This window comes from Dendrobates tinctorius, unplaced genomic scaffold, assembly GCF_039654945.1.
Source record: "Dendrobates tinctorius isolate UK_male_01 unplaced genomic scaffold, ASM3965494v1 ptg000042l, whole genome shotgun sequence".
NCBI classification, from domain to species: domain Eukaryota; kingdom Metazoa; phylum Chordata; class Amphibia; order Anura; family Dendrobatidae; genus Dendrobates; species Dendrobates tinctorius.
The window spans coordinates 6,643,800-6,669,928 of NW_027361710.1; the positions used below are offsets into that span (position 1 = coordinate 6,643,800).

Sequence of the window (26,129 nt, forward strand, 5' to 3'; positions counted from 1 at the left end):
TGCCACACCCATTTTCTGCTCGTGGCTGCGCTGCATTCCACAAATGTGCCTATTAGCTCCTGACTTTCTCTGTATAACCCACAAAATACCATACTAATTGCACCCTGGCTGTATTGAAATGAAGATGTTCAGATCCGATGGGCGTCCTTCCTGTGGAGTCTGTGCCTGCTCTCTCTGTTCCTAATCACTGTCCTTCGGCTTTGATCGACATAGATGACGGGTCCTGCATCATCCACATAGCGAAACGAGATCTTGCACCATTGCAGTAGCCTCACAGGCCCAAGTAGGCATTTTGCTCTGCTGTACTGTGGGCAGACCGTCATTCCGGTCATTTCTAGTGGCAGCGTACATTGGAGCTGGAATGACATCTTTTGGCACTTGTGCAGTGATGTTTTGCCCTGCCCACGGTAGGGCACAGAAAAGTGCACCTGCGCAAGACTGTGAATCTACTGCGCAAGCGTGGAATCTCTTTTCGTTACGTGGATACTGTACGCTGTGTCATCCATGTCAATCAAAGCCGGAGGACGGCAACTAGGGCAAGAAGGAGGCACAGAGTAGGAGCAATTAAAATGGCATTTTTGGGGGTATATAGAAGGAGGTGATAGACACGTTTGTGGAATGCAGCGCAGGACTAGATAAAGGTGGTGGCATTTGTTCAGAGACTCAAAAACTGGTGAGTGGTTCCCTTTAAAGTCTACATTCCCGTGAGGTTTTGGTCAGTTTTTTAAGTTGCAAACTTTCTACACCATTTCTGCACTACTGATTTTCGGCTTTGCCCGCAGTTGGGCAAAGCATACTGCACAAGCGCTGAGATACCATTTCAACGCGCACGCGCGAAATCTGAACTCAATCTCCGATATATTCACGGCAAAGAATGTGTACAGCAAGCCGAGGAGGGGTGGAGTGAGGTATCAGAGGCAACGCCCGTCGGACCAGACTGAACAGATTACCATACACTGAGGGACAAATAAAAAAGGTTTTTATGGGTGATAAATGGGGAGTCAGGGGGTTTCAGAAGTAGTTGTGGAATGCATATGTGACACCGAATTAACTGATGTTTTTAGCTGGTAGGCAAAAAAAGTGGTGACAGGTTCCCTTTAAGTAAAATAGGTTATTTGCATTTTTTTGAAACTACGCAGCGTAAAAAAAACTCATTGTGGGAACGTAGCCTAGGCTTTACTCACACATTAGTATTTTTTATTAGTATTTGTATACCAAAACCAGGAGTGTCTACAAAGCATAGAACAGGTGTCAATCTCTCACAGTATTGCTCTGTTTTTGGCATACAAACACTGATGCAAAATACTGACGTGTGAATGAGCCTTGAGGCCTATTGTAAAGTTACTTCATTTTTTATTTTAGATGGATTGGCAATTTGGCACAAAAAATAATTGTAGTGAAGGTGCACACAGTCACTACATAGGACACAGTATGTTCTAGTGAAAGCCAACTGGCCAGAGTATCTGTGCTTGTAGTGAGGTCAGGAATTGGGAGAGTCCCTGAGGTAGGAGCCCTGCAGCCATACAAAGCACAGGTGACTAGGAATCCTACATGTGAAGTGCTCTGGTTCCTGGGCACCATGTGCAGCACTGACATGGAACACTTCCAGCGCCACACAGGTTAATTAGCTGCCTTCTTTTCCTTTCAACCTCCTCTCCCACAATCCTTTGACAATGATGTCATAGTGAACCCTGAGGGGGTGGAGGATTTAATTCTTCCTCTAGCAGCACAGAGCTGCCCCTCCTTCCTTCAGTGCAGCCTAGAGAGTGGGAGCTGCTGTCACCTCCAGGCTCAGACAGTCCGCACACTGCAGAGCAGAGGAGCTGCTGGACCCGAGGTGAGGAGCCCCTGCCATCCCGGATCAGGAGACCACGGCTGCTGCTTCTCCCTCTATTGTAAAGTTTATTCTGCCTTTTCTAAGTTTGGCAGCCCTATGTAAATATCTCCTTGTGACTATCAGCAGATTGGAAGCTTGTGGCTTTATTGCTCAGTAGCCACAGGTTCTTGTGGGTGTAGACCCTGTGCTGCTCGGTGACACACTTGTTTCTTGTTTATGGCTCCATATTTGTAAATATTGAATTATTGATGGTTCCTGAGGAATGTATCATAGGCGTTAATGGGGAATGATCTCTAGTCTGATCCTGGGATCTATGGAAACCTGAACTTGTGGCTGCACAGGTCTGTGTGCTGTTAGGAGCAGCTCCTGCTATGGGGACTGTGAGTGACACACACCCAGGAGACTGGTGTTTAGCTGAAACCAGTTTGCCTTGTGGTGGAGAGAGGGCCAGGAGTGTCCTGCATGGAGGTGGCAGAGGGAGGAATGAGGGTGTGGGCTGCTCTCTACACTCTCAGCTTGGGAAGCTCTCTTTCAGTTTCCATGGAAACCAGTTTAAATAAGTTTTGCTACTTCTGTTCTCATTATTGTCTGCACCCTGAATGGTTAATGATGCAAACATGATGAATTGTACTTCTCCATATTTTTTTTTTTTTTTTTTTTTTTATGTATGCACCATTACATTTTTATATTCTTATATTACTGTTGGGAAAAAAAAAAGTTTTTCCTTATGCTGTCTTACAAATTTTTTTTTTAACTTAATACCATCTGGAAAACCCACTCTAATCTAAGATTTAGGTAAGAATTTTTTTTGCTGTTACCGGCTGCTGCAGCATTAATGGCAGAGCTGTGCAATGACATTTTCATAGTGTTTTTGACACTATATATTTTTTTTTGTGTGTGTGTGTGACCCTCTACAATGTTTCTAGTCCAGCATGAAGTGCCCGCCAGATTGTGGGCTCGTCCAGTATATATATCAGAATACATACCGGTCAGCTCTCTTCACATGTCCGTTTTGTATTGTATTTACTGTAAAATAACAATTCTGCATTCTTTTTTACAACCCTGTATTGTGGTGTTACTTGTAGTTCCGCTTTTTTTTTTTTTTTTTTTCTGCAGCAAAGCCTGATCTTTTGGCAGAAAAGAAGCTTTAGGAAAAAAAGCATGTTTCCTTAGTTTTTCTTGCATTTTTTTTTTTTTTTGCTGCGGTTTTTGTATATGTGCTTTACATGTGAAAAAGGGCACACAAAGACAAGTACAATAAACATGAGCAATACAAGGCACACACATGTACAAAAGGGCGAGGACCCTGCCCGGGAGGGCTCAGGGTGTGTGCACGCGTTGTGGATTCTACTGCGGATCCGCAGCAGTTTCTGCTGCGTTGTACAGTACCATCTAAGTCTATACAAAATGAAAAACGCAGTGCACACGGTGCGGATTTGCTGCGGTTTTAAATCTGCAGCATGTCACTTCTTTGTGCAGATTCCGCAGCGGTTTGGCACCTGCTCCATGACAGGTGTCAAACCACAGGGGAAAACCGCAGGCTAATCCACACTAAATCCGCAGATAAACCGCAGGACATTTGATCTGCGGATTTAGCAAAATCTGCGCGGAAAAATCCGCAGCAGAATCCGCAACGTGTGCACACTGCCTTACAGTCTACAGCGGATGGGTAAGGAAGACAGACTAGGAGAGGGTAGAGTTGGTCGTGCGGCCGGTTCAGTAGAATGAGGATCACTTCAGACTGTAGGCTTTTCAGAAGCCCACAACCTTTTCGGATTTTTGCATTCTAAATTTGGCTCTTGTGCGTGCTGATTAAGCTTAGTGTTGGGGGGGGGGAAGTCCTATTCTAAAGAATCAGGTTTTGACGCAGAAAAAAAGTGATACCTGTGTTTTTGGTGTATGGTGTGGTGTTTTTTTTTTTTTTTTTTTTTTTTTTATTTCCCCCCCACCCCTTCGTTTCAGTGGGGGAAAAAACACTGACAAAACGCTGAAAGAGACATGGCTGCATTGTGCTTAAAAAAAAAAAGCTCAAAATCCTGAAGACAAAAAACAAGCTGTGCGCATGAGATTTCTGAAATCTCATAAACTTTGCTGGTACTTTAAAACGCAGCTGAAAATTTTCATAGAAAAAAAGCTGCAAAGCCGTCTAGTGTAAAATTAGCCTTAAAATGCACCAAGTGTATTGTAGTTCTTATGGAAGGTAAATTTGGTGTATCTTCAGATGTCTAACTTTCCACCATTTATTTGCCAACTTACTGTGTCCTCTCTTTACTGCTACCTTTTTGGTGCAATTAGTTCATGTTGCACTTTAAGCCATGCCTATTTTCTTCAAAGACAAGCTTATTTTTCTCTTGTCACACCACGGTCCTTAATTGGTCTAAAATGGGATGCAAAAATACAACAAATTTTAGACACTTTTTTTCGCCATGTTCTTGGCTCAAACACATTAGTTAATATCCTCCATTGTGTTTTGTTCCTTCTCTGTATTTGATTACAGAATTGCTGCTTCTAGGATTTTATTTATATATATATTAATGAAAACTTCTCTTCACTCTAAGGTTTTATAGCAGGGATGCACAACATTTGTGGTTTAAGAGCCACATTTCCATACTCAACTAATCCCAAAGGCCAAATTTTTTTTTAAAGGTGTAACTACGTGAATACATCACCAGAACCACGGTTAGTACACTAATACATCACTAGAACAAGTTTTGAGTGTTTGAGAGGAATTTGGAGAGTTTATAATCAGTGTGAACATACGCTTACCTTAAACTTCAGTTTTGGAGCAGAACCTCACCAAATCCTTCTCAGATCTCTAAGTTTTGGGGGGTTTTAAATTTTCACATGGCCATGAAGCATGTTATGGATTGCTACATGTGTACAAGATCAGAACCACCATCAGTATACGAGTGAGGCGCCAAAATCGGTCAGTACAGGAATACGACACCAGAACCACCATCAGTGCAACTGTACAGTACCAAGCTTAATTGCAATGTCCTATTTTGTCCAGACTCTATGATGAGGTTTCATGCCCAAAGCTTCTCTTTTCAGACGTTTCTCTTCTATTTTCTGCAGCACTTCCTGACACTGTTGCCTTAAAAATAAAAGTATCATTATACTGTACCATAAATATAAATATCTCCTGTGCTGTGCCTGTGAATAATTACCCCCTCATTGTTCTTCCTGCACAAAATATCTGGGTCGCCCCTCACACCCAGGGCAGCGGGGTACTCTGTATCGGGCCGGTGTCAGGGGGATGTGTCACAGCAGCGGCGACCGGTCCGTGGCCCTGGGCGCCCAATATCAATGGCGGTGATGTCAATAGTGTTATAGCTTAGTTGAATAGTTCGTGACGCCACCTGTGGTGTTTGGCAAGTAAGATGCTGAGCCAACGCTGCATGCAGATCCACTGGGACTGATGGTGTGGTGCAGCAAAGATGGTGTAGCTCCCCACAGGTGGAGCTGTAGTCCCAGGGCAGTGTGGGTGCAATGGATGAGGAGAGGCGCAGAATGGTATAGATGCTGGTACCCAGATGTAGCGGTGCTGAAGGTGTTAGCAATGAATGGAGGACACCAGGGCTTGTAGTCTCAAAGCTTTACTCACAGTTCGTGGTACCCACTGGTGCCCGCCTCCGTGCCGTGTCCTCCGGGGTAGAGACTCAATCAACCTCCCGGGCAAGTCAGGGTTCTCCTCTCCAACACTCCGCCAACATGTGCCTTTCCTGAACGACTCCTCTATTGCGCCTTTTAATGTGAGGAGCTCCAGTACCGTAGTTCTCTGGAATTCCTCCTGTCAGTTGTTCCTAGAACCTTACTTGTATGAGAGACAGCTGTAGCCTCTATCGGGGACTCCTCTCAGAGTCCTGGCTCGCAAATCGGTTGCTGTTGTGTCCCAAGTCTTGGATGGGAGTAGTGCATTTACAGCCAACTACTCCACCGGTGTCTGCTGCAGAACCATAAGTGTCCATACAACCTCGGGGACCGGGCCCCGACCTTGCGCTGAGAACCTATAGGCAGGGTGCTCTCTCAACCCACAACGCCTCTCTGTTCTCTGACTCCTTCGTTCCGCGCTGTTCCTTCTCTCTTATGGAAGCTGAGGTTGCAGGTCAACGTCCTTCTCTTTCCTGTGCCAGCTGGCTCAGATCACTGAGGCAGCTGCAGCACTCTTTCTAAACTGAACTCAAAATTGAACTTCAGAACTGAACTTCTCTGGGACTCACCCCAGACCGACCTTCTGTCAGACTGACCTATTCTCTACTTTTCCCTTCTTTTATACTAACTTCACCCACCTCCCAGCACATCTCGTGTTACGAAGCAGGGTTCCACGAAGGGTGCTCTGCTACCCCCAGCCTGAAGCTGCTAGGTGGACCTACTGAACTATCCTGTGTGTGGGATGCAGGTGTTGGTGTGTGGAAAGGAGTTCCCAACTTACCTAGTTGGTGGGGCACTACACCTTAGGAGAAGGTGCAGTACCTCTCTAGCGACTGAGCCTCAGGGGCGCCACATATCCCGCCTGCACCGCCCCCTTTCACAATCTGACAATTACCCCGTAATGTACTCCATTGTCTCATAAAGTGCCCCATAATAATCTCCATTGCCCCTTTGTGCCATCGCTGTAAACTCATCCCTTCCCTCCTCCAGCCCCCTCATCCAAAATGAAAACACACTTTAGCTCCTCTGTGGAGTGCTTGCCAGTAATGGACGTCTCCTCTGCCTTTGTGGCTGTAGAGTGATGTCGTCAGCAGCATGCTGACCGCCTCACGTTGCTGCACGTCGGGGCAGGGGCTGACGAGAGTTGTTTGTCCCAGTCCAGGTGCCGCAGTCTTCAAATTTATTTGCATCTGAAAGATGCAAATACATTTGATTTAAAGTAGGGAGTAACGTCTACTGATTGTGCATTGTGCAAGCCTGGGTTAATGTGAACATTAATGTCCTTTCCAGTCACTTCATATCGATGACCGACACTTGGCATTGTCACGGATCAGCTGTTATTTGCTCCAGCGCCCGCCAGATGGAAACACTTTGAAAGCAAAGTGCACTGCAGATCAGTTCCCAGTCAAAAGAACAGGAGCTGTTCTGCAGTACCCAGCAGTGACTACTACTCATTGAACAGAGCTGGAAAGTACAACCCTAAAGTGCCCACCTCCGAAAATTACAACTGAGCAATGAAGGTGCTGAGTAGAAGACCCCCATCAAGCCATTATGGATGATCAATGGGCCGTAAATTGGCTAGGACTGCAAACCTTTTTAAATGTAGAAGTTTGTCATTGTATACTATTTCAGTCTTTTCCTGAGAAACCAGCAAGACCTAGACTTGTCCCATGTGTCAAGTCTCCTGTCATGCCTGAAATGTTGAATGTGAGGTTTATGACAACCTAGATGACCTGCCGGAGCATATGATTTATAATCGTGCTGAAGACATTGTTTTGTTCCTACATATGTTAACCGGTTCTGCATTGATTGTGGCCACAGTTATTACTATTGCTCATATTGATGACTACCATCTTGGTCATTAGTGTACATGAGCTGGCATGATTTTCATAGTTAATCCTTCCTTGTGCAACGCTTACAGATTGTAAATCCATCTTGAAAGTGATTTATCCTGTTTAGCTACATGATTGTCTAACATGCAAGAAACATGTCTACAAACTGACGCACCGTGAGAGATGTTACCATTGTAAAATGTGACGTAAGGATGGCCTAGTGCCAACACAAACCTGCCCAGCAGACGTCAAATGGGCAAACTTGTTACTTTTTGGAAAACGTTTCTTATGCCTCTTGAATCTGTGCGGGGCGCTCTTTCCTTATGATATGGAATTACAGAGCGTACATTAAGAATTGATGCTGTTGCCTTTAAAGAGGTTGTGCAGTAACGGACCACTGCTTATTACTGAGCGGGCGTGCGGCCCATACGAGCTCCTGCTGGTGAACCTTCTCGGGTAATGAGACCTGAGTATACCATTTTGAGTTTCAGCATTAGTTTATTTTTATATAGCGTTGTATTAGTCTACCTGTTGGTATCTCACCCCCAACGCCATATTGCAGGGTACCATTCACATAACCTGTATACAGGGTTTTACCTGCAATTGGTATGGATGTTATGTGGTTTATTAACCCTAAGGATACCATCTCATACGGTCCCATGCGCCCTCTGCGTTCATAGTTGTATGTTCGTCTTTTAATCCACACTTATTCATGGCTGTTAATGTGATTTTTTTTTTTTAATGAAGTTATTTTGTATTCACAACATTATGGACCACATGATTGTCTTTTTGGTTATCCCCCGCCCCTTTGCATATTATGATGGACAATCAGTCCTTATTTAGTCCGGCTTAGGTGATAGGTGGTAGATCCTGTATATTTAAAATATATGTGCACCCCTTCTGTGTTATTTACACTATATTCATGGTATGTTTCTCCCCTACCATATCAATGCCTGTCATCAACTTCTTATGTTATCACCAGTTTGGAAGGTATTAATTGTGTTTTTAATCTCCATGGGCCCATTAATAGTGCATTAACTAGTGACTAGGGTTATACTTGTAGAATAGGAAATTCGGCATGTCGGTCCCAATGCAACGTGATTCAGTCGAGTCCTACACTAAGGCCACGTGCACCCACTGAGTATTTGAGTTTTTTTAACCCAGTATTTGTAAGCCAAAAGCAGGAGTGGAACGGTCGGAGGAAAAGCATAATAGAAACATTTGCATCACTTCTGCATTTATCACCCACTCCTGGTTTTGGCTTACAAATACTGGGATAAAAAACTCCCCAAATACTGAATGTGGGCATGTGACCTTACCCCTGATACCATAGTGTGTGTTAACAAAAAAACCCCAAAAAAACCCTGCACTCATTATTAAACTGTAAGACAATCCCAAACCATAAGTGCAGTGGAGGTATGACTGCTATGGTGAGAGGCGCTGTCGCGTCATATTTTTGGATTGCGTAACGAAAAGCTGAAACTATAACTTGCAATTTGAGATAAAGGGCCTATTAAGTTATTTATCTTTCTACTTGCGTCAGAAGTCTGCATTTAGGAGGCTGTGGTAATTTCCATCACTTTTTTTTTTTTTTTTTTTTTTTTTTCTTTTTTTTCCTGAAGAAAGTCAAGCGTTATGCACTTTTTTTTTTTTTTTCCCGTTAGAGGTGGCCTCCAAACCGAAATCAAATGGACCCTACTATTGCGCATACGGTCTCTTACACGGTTGGTGTCCATCCTAGGATGGATGCATATTTATTTGTTTTACAAGAGTTCAGCTTTTCTCCTCCTGTAATGGACCAGCAAGGCTGACCACTGGTGTGCTCCTGACCCCAAGGTGCTTTTGCACCCACCGACTTGTCATTTATCTGCCAGCTTAGACCGGCCGACCAAAATTCTGTGCGCAGAACGATCGTTAATGGAATCATTCTGTGCAGCTAGAACATCGTTGTTCAGCATCACCTGCCTGGATTAGGCTACTTTCACACATCAGGTTTTCGGCGTCAGGCGCGATCCGGCGTCGTGCCGGAACGCCGGATCCGGCAAATGTTTCGTAAAACCGGATGTGACGGATCCGGTTTTCTGGCGGATCCGTCTTTTTCTGGACAGACAAAACCGGATCCGTCTCATCCGGTTCATCCGTTTTTCGAAGGATTACACCGGATCCGGTTTTTAAAATTGACCCTTGTGGCCTTCCGAACGGGATTGGCTACTGGAAAACCATATATAGCATGTTCCTACAGCCCTTCTTTGACAGGTTGTAGAGGAGAAAGTGCAGGTTGGAGAGAAGAGCAAGTTACTGGCGAAGATGGATGTTGTCATTGGAAATATTTTGAAGAATTTGGCGGATTTTACAGCGGAGGCAAATCGTTTGAGGGTGATTGTTCTGGAGAAGGAGAGAGCGAGACAGCAGCGCATCAGGCATCGTAGACGACGTTTGTGGATCCACCCCATCACAGCCAAGAGAATGACGCGTGGGGTCTATTCTACACTATGCATGGACCTTCGACGAAACCCGGATAAATTTTTTGGATATGTTAGGATGAAAATGGAGAATTTTGATTACTTGGTGGAGCGCATTGCACACCCCATAAGAAAAGCAGACACCTATTGCCGCTTCTCTGTTTCACCCGCAGAGCGTCTGATGGTGACTTTAAGGTAAGCCACATTTATTGGATATGATCGCATCAGAGCACACTTTCACTGCAATCTTGTTGGTGGTAGTTTGTATCTCCAAGTGTTATAGGTCAGTTTTGGTATGTAATGCTGTGATTTAAAACTAATTTATTGTTTTTTAATTCCCCACAGATTTCTTGCAACTGGAGAATCCCTTTCGTCACTGCATTTCCAGTACAGACTCGGGATTTCCACCATATCTGGAATTATGAAGTACACATGCCGTGCACTGTGGGACTCATTAGCTGAAGAGTTTTTACCAGAGCCCACAACAGAGAGGTGGATTGAAATTGCTGACAAGTTTCAACAGATATGTCAGTTTCCCAACTGCTTGGGCGCTGTGGACGGGAAACATATCCGCATTGTAAAGCCAGCTGGATCGGAATATTTCAGTTACAAGAAACATTTTTCAATTGTCCTCATGGCCATCGCTGACGCGGAATACAAATTTATTGCGGTTGATATTGGGGCCTATGGCCGCTCCAATGACTCTCAAGTTTTCAAACTGTCTGCCATGGGGCGTAAACTGTATGGAAACACCTTCCAGTTCCCACCACCTAGACCGCTGCCGCAAACATCTGGTCCACCTATGCCATTTGTCTGTGTAGGGGATGAAGCCTTCCAGCTGTCAGAACACCTTTTGAAACCGTACTCTAGCAGAGGATTGACAAGACCAAAACGCATTTTTAATTACCGCCTCACAAGAGCAAGAAGAATGGTTGAATGTACCTTTGGTATTCTGACAGCCAAATGGCGGGTCCTATTGACTGCGATCAACCTCAAGACAGAAACTGTGGACGAGGTGATCAAAGCGTGCGTGGTACTCCACAATTTTGTTATCTGCAAGGAACCCATTTCCATTGAGGACACCTCTGAAGAAACCACCTTGCAAGATTACCATGACATTACCACTAGAAGTTCTGTGACGGTTTCAGTAATGAGGGACAATTTTGCACTATACTTTGTCACCTCAAGGCAGAGTACACTGGCAGGATGACAGAGTGTGAAAGATTTGTGCCCAACCAAACTTGTGTACCTTCTGTACCAACAGTATATACCTTTGCCAACCAAAGTTGGCTATCTTGTCATGGTCTCTATTTTTAGCTTTAGGCCACAGGTGTGTACCTGGTTGTGTTTTATGAAAAGTATTTCACCTTTTAACAAAAGTTGTGTACATTGTTAGGAAATCACCAACAATAAACACAACTTTTTAGGTGAAATACTTTGCTTCAAACACAACCAGGAACACAACTGTGGCAAAAAGCTAAAATTTACCCACAGTTATATACCTAGTTTTGAATACCATTTCACCTTTTAAATACCCTGTATTTAACCTTTTTCGCCGCAGAAAGAAATGACAGACAACCAGTGTAAAATAATTTAACTTTTATTGAAAAATGTTTTTTAGTAAACTTTTTTGAAATTTTAATAAACTTGTTTAATAAAACTTTGAAACTATAAAACTGAAACCATAAAACTGGTCATTTTTATTTAAATACACACATTATAATTCGGTGTAGTGTGTGGTGGAAATACTGCTGTAGGGGCTGCGGGACACTTCGACACTGGGAGTGTGGAGAGAGGACTGGGATCGTGGTGGGGAAGGAACAGTTAGGCTGTGTGCACACGCTGCGGATTCCGCTGCGTTTCCGCAGCGGTTTTGGCCGCTGCGGACACGCAGCAGTTTTAGCTGCGGTGTACAGTACCATTCATTTGAATGGCAAAAAAAAACGCTGTGCCGACGCTGCGGAAAAAACCGCGCGGATTTGCTGCGGTTTTGAATCCGCAGAAAGAATTGCATGTCAATTTTTTCTGCGGAAACCGCTGCGGGTTCCTATCTCCACCATTGTGGAGATAGTGAATCCGCAGGACAAAACTGCAGATAATCCGCAGGTCTTTTGACCTGCGGTTTATCTGCGGTTTTTGCAAAATCCGTGCGGATTAATCCGCAGCGGAATCCGCAGCGTGTGCACACAGCCTAAGAGGTGAAGGTGTGGAAAAAAACTACAGAATGGGTGGACATGTGGGAAGCAGAAGAGGTGGTGGGTGGTGGAGTGGAGGGTTGGGCAGGGACTGTAGGAGCAGATGATGTTGATGGCAAGTTGTATGGGGAAGGAGTTTGGTACGGGGCAGGTTGCTGGAAGTGGGGAGATGTCTGGTACGGGGCAGGTTGCTGGAAGTGGGGAGATGTCTGGTACGGGGCAGGTTGCTGGAAGTGGGGAGATGTCTGGTACGGGGCAGGTTGCTGGAAGTGGGGAGATGTCTGGTACGGGGCAGGTTGCTGGAAGTGGGGAGATGTCTGGTACGGGGCAGGTTGCTGGAAGTGGGGAGATGTCTGGTGCTGGGCAGGTTGCTGGTGCTGGGCAGGTTGCTGGTGCGTAATAGGAGGGGGAGGATGGAAAGTGGCTGGAGGTGGATGGTATGTAATAGGAGGGGAAGGATGGAAAGTGGCTGGAGGGGGTGCAGGTGGAGGAACTACTGTGGTGGGAGGAGGAGGAGGTTGGGAGGTAACTTGCTGGAGAGCAGCGTGGCATGAATGCATTACATGCATCTGCTGGGCAGGAGAGAGCGTTTCCATGCGCTCCACAACAGACCTGAAAAAGGTGTGGTTTGGCAAAGTTCTTGCTTCTGAATGCATGGTTTGCAGAAGTGTCTTCACCTCCAGAATGCTGGAGTTGATCTGCTGATAGCCTGCGGAGATTTGCTCTGACAAGACTTTTAGACAGTTCTGGAAAGATGCATTCAGATGCAAGAACTCTGGCGCATAAGTCTTTTCCTGACCCCTCTGCCGCTGCCGCCCAGTACCCGCAGGTGTACTAGAGGTGGCAGGGGCAGAAGGGTGGGGTAAAGGGAAAGCGATCTCCTCACCAGCAGCTTCATGTAATGTAGGCGGCCATGATGCTCCTGTGCTGGTGGATGGGACAGATGGGTCAAATGTGTGGGAAGGCTGGGAAGGTGCAGATGTACCGGGGCGGTCGAAGTGTCCCTCGGTGCCGGTCTCCTCAGGGATCGCCTCAGAAGGGTCCAATCGTGCCGGCTCCCGAGTGCTGCTCACCGTGCTGTGGAATAAAGAGGAAAAAAAAACAATTAAAATACTGACATGGTATGGCCCTGGCTGATAAAAAAAATTTACATCTAACATTTTTTTTCACATGTGGTGTGTAATATTTACCTTCTGGTGACCATTGTTTCCCGGAGGAACGACAGGGCTTCTGCGTACTTGTACTTGCTCCTGCGTCCTCCAGATCCACTCGGGGCCCGCATCTCTTTATTGAACTCCTTCTTGAAACGATCTCTCACAGACCGCCACCGATTCACAATTCTGTTCCCTGAAAGGAGTGGTTAGTATACAACATCAGTGTTTCCCAAACTCCAGTCCTCATGGTCCCCAGGGGTCATGTTTTCAGGATTTCCATAGTAAATAGAAATCCTGAACACATGATCCGTGGGGACCACGAGGACTGGAGTTCGGGAAACACTGGTTTACATCAAGCAACCGGTACTGTATATACTTACGCTCTTTAATCTGGGCCCGAGCTTCGAGGTCCTCCCAGCGGCCCACAAGGAGCGAACAGATTTCCTCCCAGAGTCGTCGGGTAACGATCAGGTCAGCGTGGCGGCGGTCAGCCATATTCCAGAGCGGCTCCCTTTCTCTGACGAGATCGATGAGGCGGTCCACATCAATCCCTCCATCCTCACCGTCAGTCGGGAGCACGCTGTGAAGGCTGTTAAAGAAAAAGACAAAAATAACATAATTAGCCTCCACAAAAGAAATGAAATAAAAAGTGCAAAAAAACAAAGCAAAAATATTTATACTTACACGCTGGTGACCGCCGCGTTGCTGTCGCCGACGACCCTGGGAGGCACTGCGAGGACCTCTTGGCCAAGCACCAGATTGGGAAGACTAGAAAAGAAAACAAAAAATGTTATGTCTTTGGATGTAGGCATTTGTTTGCTGTGTGTGGTCTGCAGAACATTGTTTTCTATGTGTTGTGTGTAGTGTGATGTTGTGTTTCTGCGTTTGATGCAAAAAACTTACCAATTGTGAGCCCACTCCAAGTGTCTGTCCACCCCTTCCTTCTTCTTCTGGGAGCTCCTCTTCATCTTGTGATTCCTGTTTTGAAATAAAAGGCAATGAATAGACATATATTACAGAGAAGATGGATTTTGGAAATAAAAACTTACCGTCAAACGCTGACGATGCGAGGGAGGGCTCCCAGAAGATGATGTGCTGTCTTCCTGGTGGCCACACTCCATGCCTGTGGGTGGTGTTCCAGCTGCTGCCATTGCTGCTGCTGCATCTATTGGGCAGCTGTTGAATAAAGAGAAACAAAGGGCCAATGAATATCTTGATATTCAATAGCCCTAGTTTGGAGGAATGGGTGATTTGATAATTACCGTCTCTCATCTGCTGCTGGCCTCCCCTCCTCAGCATGTTCTATTTGCTGCTCCATTTGGGGTGGTGGTGGTGCGGATGGTGCTGCAGTGGTCTCCTGCTTCGCTTGGTTGCTTTCTTGGGTGGCATGTTGGGTGTGGCTGTGGGTCCCACTGTCTTGCTTTTATATATGTCTTGTGGGCAGAGCTACTGAGCATGCTCAGACCAAAAAAACGGATCCGGCCGCCGGATCCAGCTTTCGCCGGATCCGGCGCATTGCGGCTCTCATAGGCTTTCATTGTGTGAAAAAGCCGGACGCGCCGGATCCGGCGTGTCCGGCTTTTTCGCCGGAGACAAAAAAACGTTAGTCACTGTTTTTTCCAGATGCCGGATCGCGACACATTGCCGGATCCGGCGAAAACCGGATGAAACGCATGGCCATCCGGCGCAAATGCAAGTCAATGGGGGGGGAAACCGGATCCGGCATTGCATTTCGTCGGATCCGGTTTCTGTCAAAAGCGCCGGATCGCGCCTGACGGCGAAAACCTGATGTGTGAAAAAGGCCTTACACTGCCCGATGTGCTGCCATTGGTGATTGTTGCTTGTCGGTGATTGCTGGCACACGCCGATCGTTTGTGAATGACCCGTTCTAATGAGCGCACTATTGTCTGGTATTGACAGTAAAGATGATGTGTAAACCTGTCGAACTTTTGCGCTCTGCTGCATGCGTGATCTGAGTGTCAGTGCTCTGATCGTCTCCATGAGAGAATTGCAGCACAGATGTGTAGGAAACGGAGAAAGCAATTTCTCAATCTCCTCCATTGCCTGTCTCTGCGTATGTCAGACTGCGCTGGGATGACATCAGAGTGCAGTCCGATGTTTCACACGCACCCATAGGCTTGTAATTGTGTGAGTGAGCCGAGTCTCGCTGTCAATCACAGCATGCTGCGACTGTTCTCTCATGCTGAATCGCTGATCTGATAAGATTGGGCTGAGTGCTATCTGATAAAACATTTAGATAGCATTTGGCCGTGTTATATGCTCGTGTGAGAGACCGAACAAGAAAAATGTTCCATCGTTTCCTAAGGCTTGTGTGATGTTATGCCACTGAGCTCTGTAGCCAGTCAGTGACCACTAATGGGCTGCTGTTCTCGCGCTTCCCTCACCCCACGGACTTCATCCAAGGTAAGAGAGAGTAGTGCAGCGCTCTAGCGGTCACGTATAGTCTCATCACTCTTGTGGCCTAACAATGTCACACAAGCTTTGGGAGGCCTGATGCCACCATTTCTGGTGGGTACTATAAGCTTTTTTTAACTTTCTGGTTATTGATTATGCTTATACCGCCATCATACAAAGCAACACTTTACCTACATCGTCATCGCTGTCCTCAATGGGGCTCACAATCTACAGTAGGTCTTTCAAGTGTGCGAGAAATATGGAGAACCCAGGGAAAAACCACGCAAACACTGGGAGAACATCCAAACTCCATGCAGATGTTGTCCTTGGTGGGATTTAAGCTCAGGCCTCCAGCTGTGAGGCACTACTGCATGTAAGAAGGGGTTGTCCTGATGGTGAGGCTTTACTTGGATTCATTATTACTGCGGGTATACAATGTGGGAGAGAGCCTGTGACCATTTATGGGTTTCCAGAAGAATATGAACTATCCGTCCCCGATGGGTTATCATTGGAATCTTGTATTGTACCTTGAAGTTTCCGTTTCTCAAGGGCAGTCTGTGGGAGATGAAAGGATAAGATATGAGTAGATGTTGAGCGTTTTTAATAGGTTGTGAAGGGGTGGGTAGTCCTATATGATTATCCACATTGCTGCCTTAGACGTATCATTTACCCTAGGATTAAACTTGCTTGGATGCGTTTGTCAGAAATTGCACCAGTTATAATGTGCCTCACTAACTGCGGCCGGCTGTAGCTCTGAAACAAAAGCCTTAAATAATTGGGTCTCTATGGAGCAGCCGTGTTTGATTGTCCATTAACATTTTTCTGCAGCTTTCAGGACTTTTTACTTTCCTATGCTTGGAGATGTCTCCCGATTTTCAGTGCAAGCCTTGATGTCTCTGCAGGTACCAGTGGCTTTCACCGAATTTACAAGAAGTCCAAAATAAACGTCTGTTCACTTCTGTACACAGCTTTACACCCCAAATACTAATGCGTGACTTATTTTTGTACCAGTCTGACCTCCTAGTTCCGTGAATGCCGCACAAGGGCGTTTTATTCCCTTTTAATATTGTTTGTTGATTTGGATTGAGAAAAACACGAATTTTTGTTTTGCTCTCCGGTTTGTGGTTTTATTTTTACTTGACTGTAAAGCTTTCAATCTACACACTCCCCCGGTAGATGAGATTTATATTATAAAGGAAGTCATGCGGGTTCATAGTTTTACTACTCCCAGATAAGGCGTACGAGCGGTTTCTCCGGCTCCTTCAGACGATTACAGCAGAGCTGTCCGGGTTGACTATACGTCCCAAAGTGTATGAAAATGTGAGCATGTCTCACGAAAGGACAAAAACTGCAAGGAGGTCCAGTCTCGGTCTGTTATGTATAGAATTGTCAGTAACTGGTTCTTTTTCATTATTTAGATGCCACAAGCATCTTTTGTATAAGAATAAAGTTTGAACTGGTATGTATGATATGCAGAATGTAGGCTGTAAAGCCAACCTTACTGCCACCCCCTCTCCACCACCAAAGAACATGGTTTCTCTGGACAACCTGGTCACACACAGATTGGCCCATGACCTTTGTGCTTGGCAAGTAAGGCGTATAGCAAGTATAATGTCTGTGTTCCACCCATAGAATTTATAACAGATCAGCCGATGATGAGTAAAACGTTCGTTCATCAGGTGAAATGATCTTTTGTGCAACATAAAATATCACTTTCAGCAGTCAACAGGACTCGCACTGCCAATAACACTGAGTGATGTAGCCTAGATCGTTCCAGCATCATTTTTGGGAGTGTACGCCTACTGGAGATGGACGCCCAGACACTGTCTAATACGTTTGCGTCCGCCTCCAGTAGGTGTACACGCCAGAAAATATGCTCTGCTCAGCACCATTATAGTCTGTCCCCGTCGGCACATCTGGTTTTGCGGATGGGGCAGAGGGGTGTTTCGGACTTCATCCCCGACTGGATCAACAAACGGTTGCTTGAGTGTAATGTGGAAGCACCCTTATTCCCACAATGGCAAGATTGTGGCGTTTTTTAATAGAACGTACAGTAATTGCACGACTATTATGTTCTTTTACTGTCTATAAACGTTTCTTTTATACCTGTTTGTCAGTGCATCCAGCTTCATGGAGAAGAATTATTGGTCCTATTTGCAAAACAATATTTTCCAGCAGCACCCTGCATCTCCTCAGTGCTGCAGAGCTTAACATGGACAGTTTTTATTTCTATGAATGAAATGGCCATTGATACTTTGAGTGTTGTTTATGACCCACCATTTGACCAATATTCATTACTGTTTGGAAGCTCCACATTACATTGGTGTTTCATCCTGATCTCCAGAGCATGGTTGTGTTCTTCCCTCCTGCATTAGCTGAGCTACAGCAATTGGGGCAATGAGGATTTCTGGGTGATGCTTTATTAGCAAGTAACATGGATGCATCTGTTTTTCATGAATTGGATGTGGGTTCATGAGGTACAAATGTTCCTGGCATCAGATGGTTTTTCGGCATACAATAGCGGAGCTGTACCATCTCCCAGATGCCTGATGTTTTAATACAGTTTCATCAGGTGATCTAAACATGCTTCACCGACCACATAAGAACTAGTGAAATGGTGAAAGACGGATCTAGTGGAAATGGAGGGGAGTGAGAATTAGGCCCTGTGCACACGGTGCAGATTCTGTGCAGTTCTGTAGCAGGTTTGGCCCTGCAGAACTGCACGTGATGTACAGTACCATTAAGGCTCTGTGCACGCAGTGCAGTTTCTACTGCGGATCTGCGGCAGAACTGCACGTGATGTACAGTACCATTAAGGCTCTGTGCACACGGTGCAGTTTCTACTGCGGATCTGCGGCAGAACTGCACGTGATGTACAGTACCATTAAGGCTCTGTGCACGCGGTGCAGTTTCTACTGCGGATCTGCGGCAGAACTGCACGTGATGTACAGTACCATTAAGGCTCTGTGCACGCGGTGCAGTTTCTACTGCGGATCTGCGGCAGAACTGCACGTGATGTACAGTACCATTTTACCCTATGGAAAAAAAAAACGCTGTGCACATGCTGCAGATTTTTCCGCGCGGTTCTTGCGCGAATAAAAAAAGCAGCATGTGACTTCTCTTGTGCGGTTTTGCTGCAGTTTTCCACCTGCTCCATTCTACAAATCTGCAGGTGGAAAACCGCACAAAAACGGCAGTAAAACCGCAAAAAAATGAAGAAATCCGCAGGAAAAATGCAGGTCCTTTTGACCTGCGGATTTTGTAAAACCCGCGGGAGGTTCCGCACCGTGTGCACATAGCCTTAAGGCTATGTAAAACAAACGCTTTGACACCTGCAGATTCCTATAATGGAGCATGTGTCAAAACGCTGCGGATCTGCACAAAGAATTGACAAGCTGTGGAAATGAACCTGCAGCGTTTATACTGCGGATTTTTCTGCAGCATGTGTACAGCATTTTTCATTTTAGCTTCACTTTAATGGCGCGGATCCGCAGGGCAGATTCTGCTGCGGATCCGCAGGGCAGATTCTGCTGCGGATCCGCAGGGCAGATTCTGCAACATGTGCACATATATACCTTAACTTTGGGGAAAAAACATGATGGTCCTATGAGCTTTTCTGCCACCTGAGCGATAAGCTATTTCAGAATTGAACATTACAAAGCACTTTTTTTCTGGTAGCACAAAAACTTTCTACAACCTTTATTTAAACCCTGTGGAATGGTTATCAAAGGAAGAAAATGCCCAAAGTTTTTTAAATCCTTTTTTTCAGGGGTCGGGAAAGGTTCAACTTCTCCCTTTGCTATGGGGCTTAGGTTGAATGTGATTTATGAATCTTGTAAAAATTAAGCAAGAAAATAGAAGCATCAAAAGAATATTTGGTTGATGTGCCTCAAAACTACTGGAACAACACGTCCAACTTGAACTGTATTCCCACCTCTCTCCTTGCTCCCTCCTTGACTGATTACAATCTGGCTTCCGGCCACACCACTCCACTGAAACTGCCCTAAGGTGACCAATGACCTACTAGCCGCCAAGGCCAAGCGACACTACTCTGTCCTCCTCCTCCTGGACCTGTCCTCTGCCTTTGACACAGTGGACCATTCCCTTTTACTACAGACCCTCTCATCTCTTGGTATCACAGACTTGGCCCTATCTTGGTTTGCTTCATACCTAACAGACCAGACATTCAGCGTCTCCCACTCGCACAACACCTCCTCACCGTGCCCCCTATCCGTCGGAGTCCTGCAAGGTTCAGTTCTAGGGCCCTGCTCTTCTCCATTTACACCTTCGGCCTCGGACAGCTCATAGAATCTCATGGCTTTCAGTATCACCTTTATGCTGGTGACACACAGATCTACATCTCTGGACCAGATATCACCTCACTACTAAACAGAATCCCTCAGTGTCTGTCTGCTATTTCATCCTTCTTCTCTGCTAGATTTCTAAAGCTTAATATGGACAAAACAGAAGTAATCATCTTTCCCCATCTCGCGTGACCCCCCCCCAGACCTATCCATTAAAGTAAACGGCTGCCCACGCTCTCCAGTCTCACAAGCTCGCTTCCTCAGGGTTATCCTTGACACTGATCTCTTTCAAACCACATATCCAAGCCCTTTCCACTTTCTGCCGACTTCGACTCAAAAATATTTCATGGATCCGTACATTCCTCAACCAAGAATCTGCAAAAACCCTAGTCCATGCCCTCATCGTCTCCTGCCTTGACTACTGCAAACTCCTGCTCTGTGGCCTCCCCTCTAACACTCTAGCACCCCTGCAATCTATTCTAAACTCTGCTGCCCGACTAATCCACCTGTCCCCCCCGCTATTCCCCAGCCTCTCCCATCTGTCAATCCCTGCACTGGCTCCCCATTACCCAAAGACTCCAGTTCAAAACCCTAACCATGACATACAAAGCTATCCATAACCTGAGTCCTCCATACATCTGTGACCTCGTCTTCGGTACTTACCAGCACGAAACCTCCGATCCTCACAAGATCTCCTCCTGTACTCCCCTCTTATCTCCTATTGCCACAATCGCATACAAGATTTCTCCCGCACATCCACCCCTACTCTGGAACTCTCTACCACAAGATATCAGACTCTCGCCTACCATGGAAACCTTCAAAAAGAACCTGAAGACGTACCTCTTCCAACAAGCCTACAACCTGCAGTAACCACCGATCCACCAAACCGCTGCACGACCAGCTCTACCCTCGCCTACTGTATTCTCGCCCATCCCTTGTAGATTGAGCCCTCGCGAGCAGGGTCCTCTCTCATCCTGTACCAGTCGTGACTTGTATTGTTTAAGATTTCTGTACTTGTATGTATTATGTATACCCCTCACATGTAAAGCTCCATGGAATAAATGGCGCTATAATAATGTGTGACAGTGCCTCACTTCACTGATGGTTATTCTCATGTGCTTGGTCCTTCCCCACAGCTCCGTTTATGAACGTGTTGTGTTTTTATGTTTTGTCTCACTATAGCATTTAGCATGCTGCTGCTATGGCAGGTGGTGACCACATTTTTCAGAACTGTTTAATTAAATCCATGAATACAATAAAGATATAAAATATTTTGACAGAAACATGCATTGATTACATTCCTAAACTACAAGCGAGCAGTCTGTTACTCTAACAACTCCGCTGTGCGATGCGCTAGAATGGTCCTAACGAATTACTGGGACCAAAAGTTTTCAGAGAAGTTAAAGAAGTTGTCCACTACTTAGACAGCGTCTTGTCATACCCCTTGCTTGGCTGCCATAAAATAATAGCTGCTTCTCTCCCCACGGTGTCGACATTTGCTCTCCCCAGCAGTGGCCTTGTATGGTGTTGACGATGGCGCCCAATCAGCGCTGGTGTAACTGTCCCGCCTTCAGACAAATTGAACATTAAGAGGAAGTCTGAGATCAGCTGCAACACCTGTAGTTTCCCTACAGTGCTTGTGTGTGTGCAACACTATGTTGCCAGGTCCCCTGTCCTAATCCATTCGTTATCCTGATTCTGTTCTCGTATTCCTTTTAGTTTGTACGTTGCCTTGAGGTCAATCCAGCGGTACCTGATCTTTAAGCTGCATCTGAAGGAACAGGTTCTGAATCCAGCCTTGTCTGTGACTCCAAGTCCAGTTGTGTCAGCGATCCCGACCCTTGGAGTCGGCAGCTGTGGTATCTGGTACTGCCTACGAGTTGTACCTGGCGGCTACCTTTTGAAGCTCAAGCTTGACGCAATCATCAGGAGCTCCAGTGAAAACCAGGTAGCTGCGGCCATCTCAGGCAAGCCCGGCCCTATGGCACAGGGAGCGTGACAGTTTATAACTTTCATATACTTCTATGGGGCTTTCTTGTACTTCCATATGTTTCCAATCTCACACAGCATGCAACAGAATAAAACAATTGTGCCATGCTCCCTTGGTTTTTTGAAGGGATGTTTTTCTTAGCTAAGACTTATTGTTGGTGGTACAGTATGTTCTTAATGGCAATTACTTGTTGACTATACTTGGTGGCTGGAGTACATTCCAGATCTTGCCCAACTGAACTTCCTGTGTTGTATGGTGTTTCTCCTATTGAAGATATTGGTCAGAACTGTGAGTTGTCATCACTGTTGGCACGGTGCAGTACTCAGCCAGACTTGCGGTGGATCCTGCGTCTGGAGGAACGTTTGCCCCTGCTTCACACCATACTAAGCTTACCAGCCCAGTCTGAGGACAGTGTGTCCCTATACTGAGCACACGGAGCTACTTTATAGGTTCACATCCTGTTGCAAGAAATATATTATAAACGCGTAACTGAAGAAGGTCTTTAATTTACCGAAACGTTTTACCTTCATACTACAATAAATCTCCTTTGATTACACTTAAGTTAAGTGCTAAGTTTATACCTATTGTCAAAAGGCTGTGAGTGACAGATTTCACACCTTAAGCAGGCGGCTAAGCTCAGGACAAATGGCTTGCTTGCAGAGTGGATACCATGTAGTCTAAAGGCCCCATCACACGCTAGCTGATTTTGACGCATCAGTGATATCTCCAGCAAGATCACTGTGTGATGGGGATCAGCCCCTCCTGCCGGTTATCGCTGATCGTGCTCGATCGGCCTGGGCCATTTTTCAATCGCTGCTCTCCCACTGGCCAGCACGCATCGCTGTGTGTGGAAGCGAGAGACCAGCGATCAGACGCTGGTTTCTAATGTAAACATCGGGTATCCAGGAGTCGCGCGGCTCTTAGATACCCGATGTTTACCTTGGAAACCAGCGTCGCTGGACCTGATCGCTGGAGGGGCTGTCTTGTGACAGCTCACCAGCGATCAGCCTATCGATGTCCCAGTGATCCCATCATGTCGGATTGTTGGTGGGATCGCTGGGACATCGTTATGTTTAACGGGGCCTTAACTGCTTTGAGTCAGCTATGATATCTTAAGGAGAACATGGACTCCTCGTGTGTCCTGGCCACACACGATACATTGTTGAGATCTCTGGAACAGGCCAGCTGCCTTCCAGGTTCTGTTCTAGCACGACAGGGTCGGGTGATGCATAGAATGGCTCGGAGGGGCCAGGTAGCAAAGCTGTGTTCTGTCTCAACACGTAGCAGCGGCCCGGCCGGATTTGATGGCACCAAAACCGCCTCCCTAGGACAGTTCATTAAGGAGTTATAACTAGTTGATGAGCGAACGTGCTCCGATAGTCTTATTCGAGCGTGCTTGGGTGTTATCTGAGCATCTGGGCATGCTCATATGTTAGTCCCTGTGGCTGCATCGTTTGCTGCAAGGATTTGAACATAATATACGAGCTCTTCCAGATGTTTAGATTATACGTTATCCGAGCACATTCGCTCCTTGCTCGTTATGACCCATCTTAGGTTTTGAAGTTTTTAGCTGCTAGATTTGGGTTCAGCCCTGAGGGGAGTGATCCAAAGGGGCTAAAGGCTAGTGTAAGGCTTATGTGGCCTCTGCTATGCTTGCGATTCACTTCGAAAGTGGGGGGAGGGGGGGGGGCACGTCAAGAAACATTGTTATGAAGGAACTAGGAACCAGCTAGCAGCCAATGTCCCATGTGACCCAGCACACGCTGTCGAATATCAAACCGGTAACATAATCCATCTGCTTACAACTAGCGGTAGTGCAAAAGATATATTTGCATACCTGACCATTATATACAGTATGTATGACCATTATGAATATATTGTATTGTCTAGTATGCCCTTAAGGAGATTAAATATATAATTTAACCTTGTGCTGCTCTTTTATCTCGATCCTCAAATCCACATGTCCGTGTTATGTTCAACTTTCCATCATACCGGTTCTGGTTTCTCGCCCGATATAATCCGGTCCGTCAATGGGATTATATCTAACAAGGAACTAGTGGCAGTCCTGCAGACTGGCAGCGCTCTTTCACTGGCACTAGTGAAAGGGGCCTCTGTGTTGTGAGCGAGTGTGGTGCCACATCCTCCTCTCTGGTCCCAGGTAGACAAGAGGTGTCTGTGTAAAACTGTACAAAGCTGACCTTGCATGTCCCCAGGGGATGCAGAGTGTCTTGTTGGTGCAAGTGGAGAGACCGTTTTACGTGATCTTTCTGAATTAATAGTGACTTCAGGAAGGGTGGTGAGATTGCAGGTTCATCAATCAGAAAGTAGTGAACAATCGCTTTAACTCTTTACACTCCTCACTCGAATGGCTTATTTGACCATTAAAGAATTAATGATTCAGTTTCAGAAACAGTCATATTGGGGAACTATAACTGCCTTTTCTCACGAGTCATATGGAACGTGGCATGTTCCATCACATTCTTCATTTACAGTACTACTGTATTTACCCTAGAAGCAGTGCCAGATGAAGCTGCCGTAGAGTTCTGTTCTGCGATCTGATAAGCAGCACCAAGAAGGAAAAGTTTTGTCATTCTGAAAACTGCATTGACTTGCGATTTGACTTCCGGCTAGGTTCAGATTTGCGAATGACAGAGCTGCAGACTTCCTCCGTGAAGTTCCGCCCACTTCTGCACCTCCTCCGGCCAGCTCTGCTACGTCTGCATGCGGCCTGCGTACCTATCTTTAGCATTGGGTATGCAGGCCGTGCGGATGTATGCGGATGCGTCCGCATGCGTCATTTTGAAGATGTGGCGACTGCAACACGTTGCGTTCGATGCAGGTCGCCGCATCGTCAAAATGATGCATGCGGACGCATCCGCATACATCCGCACGACATGCGTACCCAGTGTTAAAGATGGGTTCTCAGGCCGCATGCGGAGCTGACCGGAGGAAGTGCGGCAGTGGGCGGAGCTTCACGGAGGTACTACGCAGCCCTCCGCAGCTCTGCCAAACGCAAATGTGAAGCCGACCTAAGACACTTTCGGTCACTCTGAATGTCCTTGGGCATGCAAACCATCAAGATCTGCCACAGGGGAAGTGGAGTCCAGAGACGCTGCAGGACATGGTAGCCACGCAGGCTGCTCACAGTAGCATATGCAACATGTGACTGGGTGGTGTCAAAGAATAAAATCTCCTTGGACACTGGAGAATTTGACCAATTGGATTACACTGTACCAAATCCATGTATGTGGAATGAAGACCAGAAACATCTGGCTACTGTACATTGTGCCAGCTCAAACCATAAACACAGGAGTATGAATGGTGTGATTTTTGCTTCATGAAGGCTTATTATTTTTTTATTTTTTTTATTTGTGCATTTGTTTGCTTTAGTCAGATCCTAAAGGTGACTCACAAATTTAAGATTTAGCTGGTTTCCATAACAACCAACAAGTACACTTGAGACCATTCAATACAGTTTTCTATCAAAATGCAGTTCTACTATTACATGGTATCATAATCTCTCCTATATTTAGCTTCATATTTTGTCTATCTTGGAAACTATAACACATTTGGTAAGAAACATGGCAATTATAGAAGCTTAATTTTTCTTTCTGACACATTGAACCATTAGATATTTGTTTCATGAGGCGCTATGGACTTTCTGGTGACCCAACTACTCTGGGAACAAGCCGCACTGTAGACTAGGGAGACGGGCTGGTCCCTGGTGGCGTCGCCTCGCCCGCTGCCCTGAATTGACAGGCCTCTTCGAACATGGGCAAAGACCTTTTTAAGGCAACGTGCAGAGAGAATCCACTAGGGACCCACCAATCCGACTAGTCTATATTGCGGTCTAGGTCCCCAACTGCTATTAAAGTATATCTTTCTTTAAAACATTGCCGCGTTTCAGAGTCAAACGTACTTGGCTGATTTTATATAGTCATTGTAATGACTTGATTCTGCAGGCAGACCTTGGCCAACACCGTACTTTGAATTATCTGTAACAGATCGCTCAGCGTGCATAGGCTGCCATTGCTCTTGTCAGTGCTGTTTACACAGGACGAAGTTCTGCCGAGAACCTTCTGACCTGCATTCTCTTGCACTCCACGTGTTTTCTTAATTCCTGATGCAAGCTGGTGCAAGTAAACTTTTGTTTTCGTTGTGTTTGCAGCATCCCATAACCCTCCAGTCAGGATACATTCAAGAGCACAAAAGCTAAGCGTAACGATTACCAGTTTTCCTACCTGTACCGGCATGCTCTAAATGTTGCCCTTTGTCCTTTTTTTTCGCTC

The 26,129-nt window shown here is 45.9% G+C and overlaps 1 protein-coding gene across 2 annotated transcripts in view; it reads left to right on the forward strand.

The window, feature by feature from the left end:
• Positions 1-1,679: 1,679 nt before the first annotated feature.
• The window catches only part of LOC141088895 (rho-related GTP-binding protein RhoC), a 71,664-nt gene continuing 47,214 nt past the window's right edge, over positions 1,680-26,129 (forward strand). The window contains exon 1 of one of the 2 annotated variants that reach the window (XM_073575119.1): positions 1,680-1,837. The gene's annotated coding sequence lies outside the window, so the exon portion shown is untranslated. Of the gene's footprint in view, positions 1,838-1,872; positions 1,896-26,129 lie in introns of those variants that run through there. The other variant, XM_073575120.1, reaches the window with a different exon arrangement.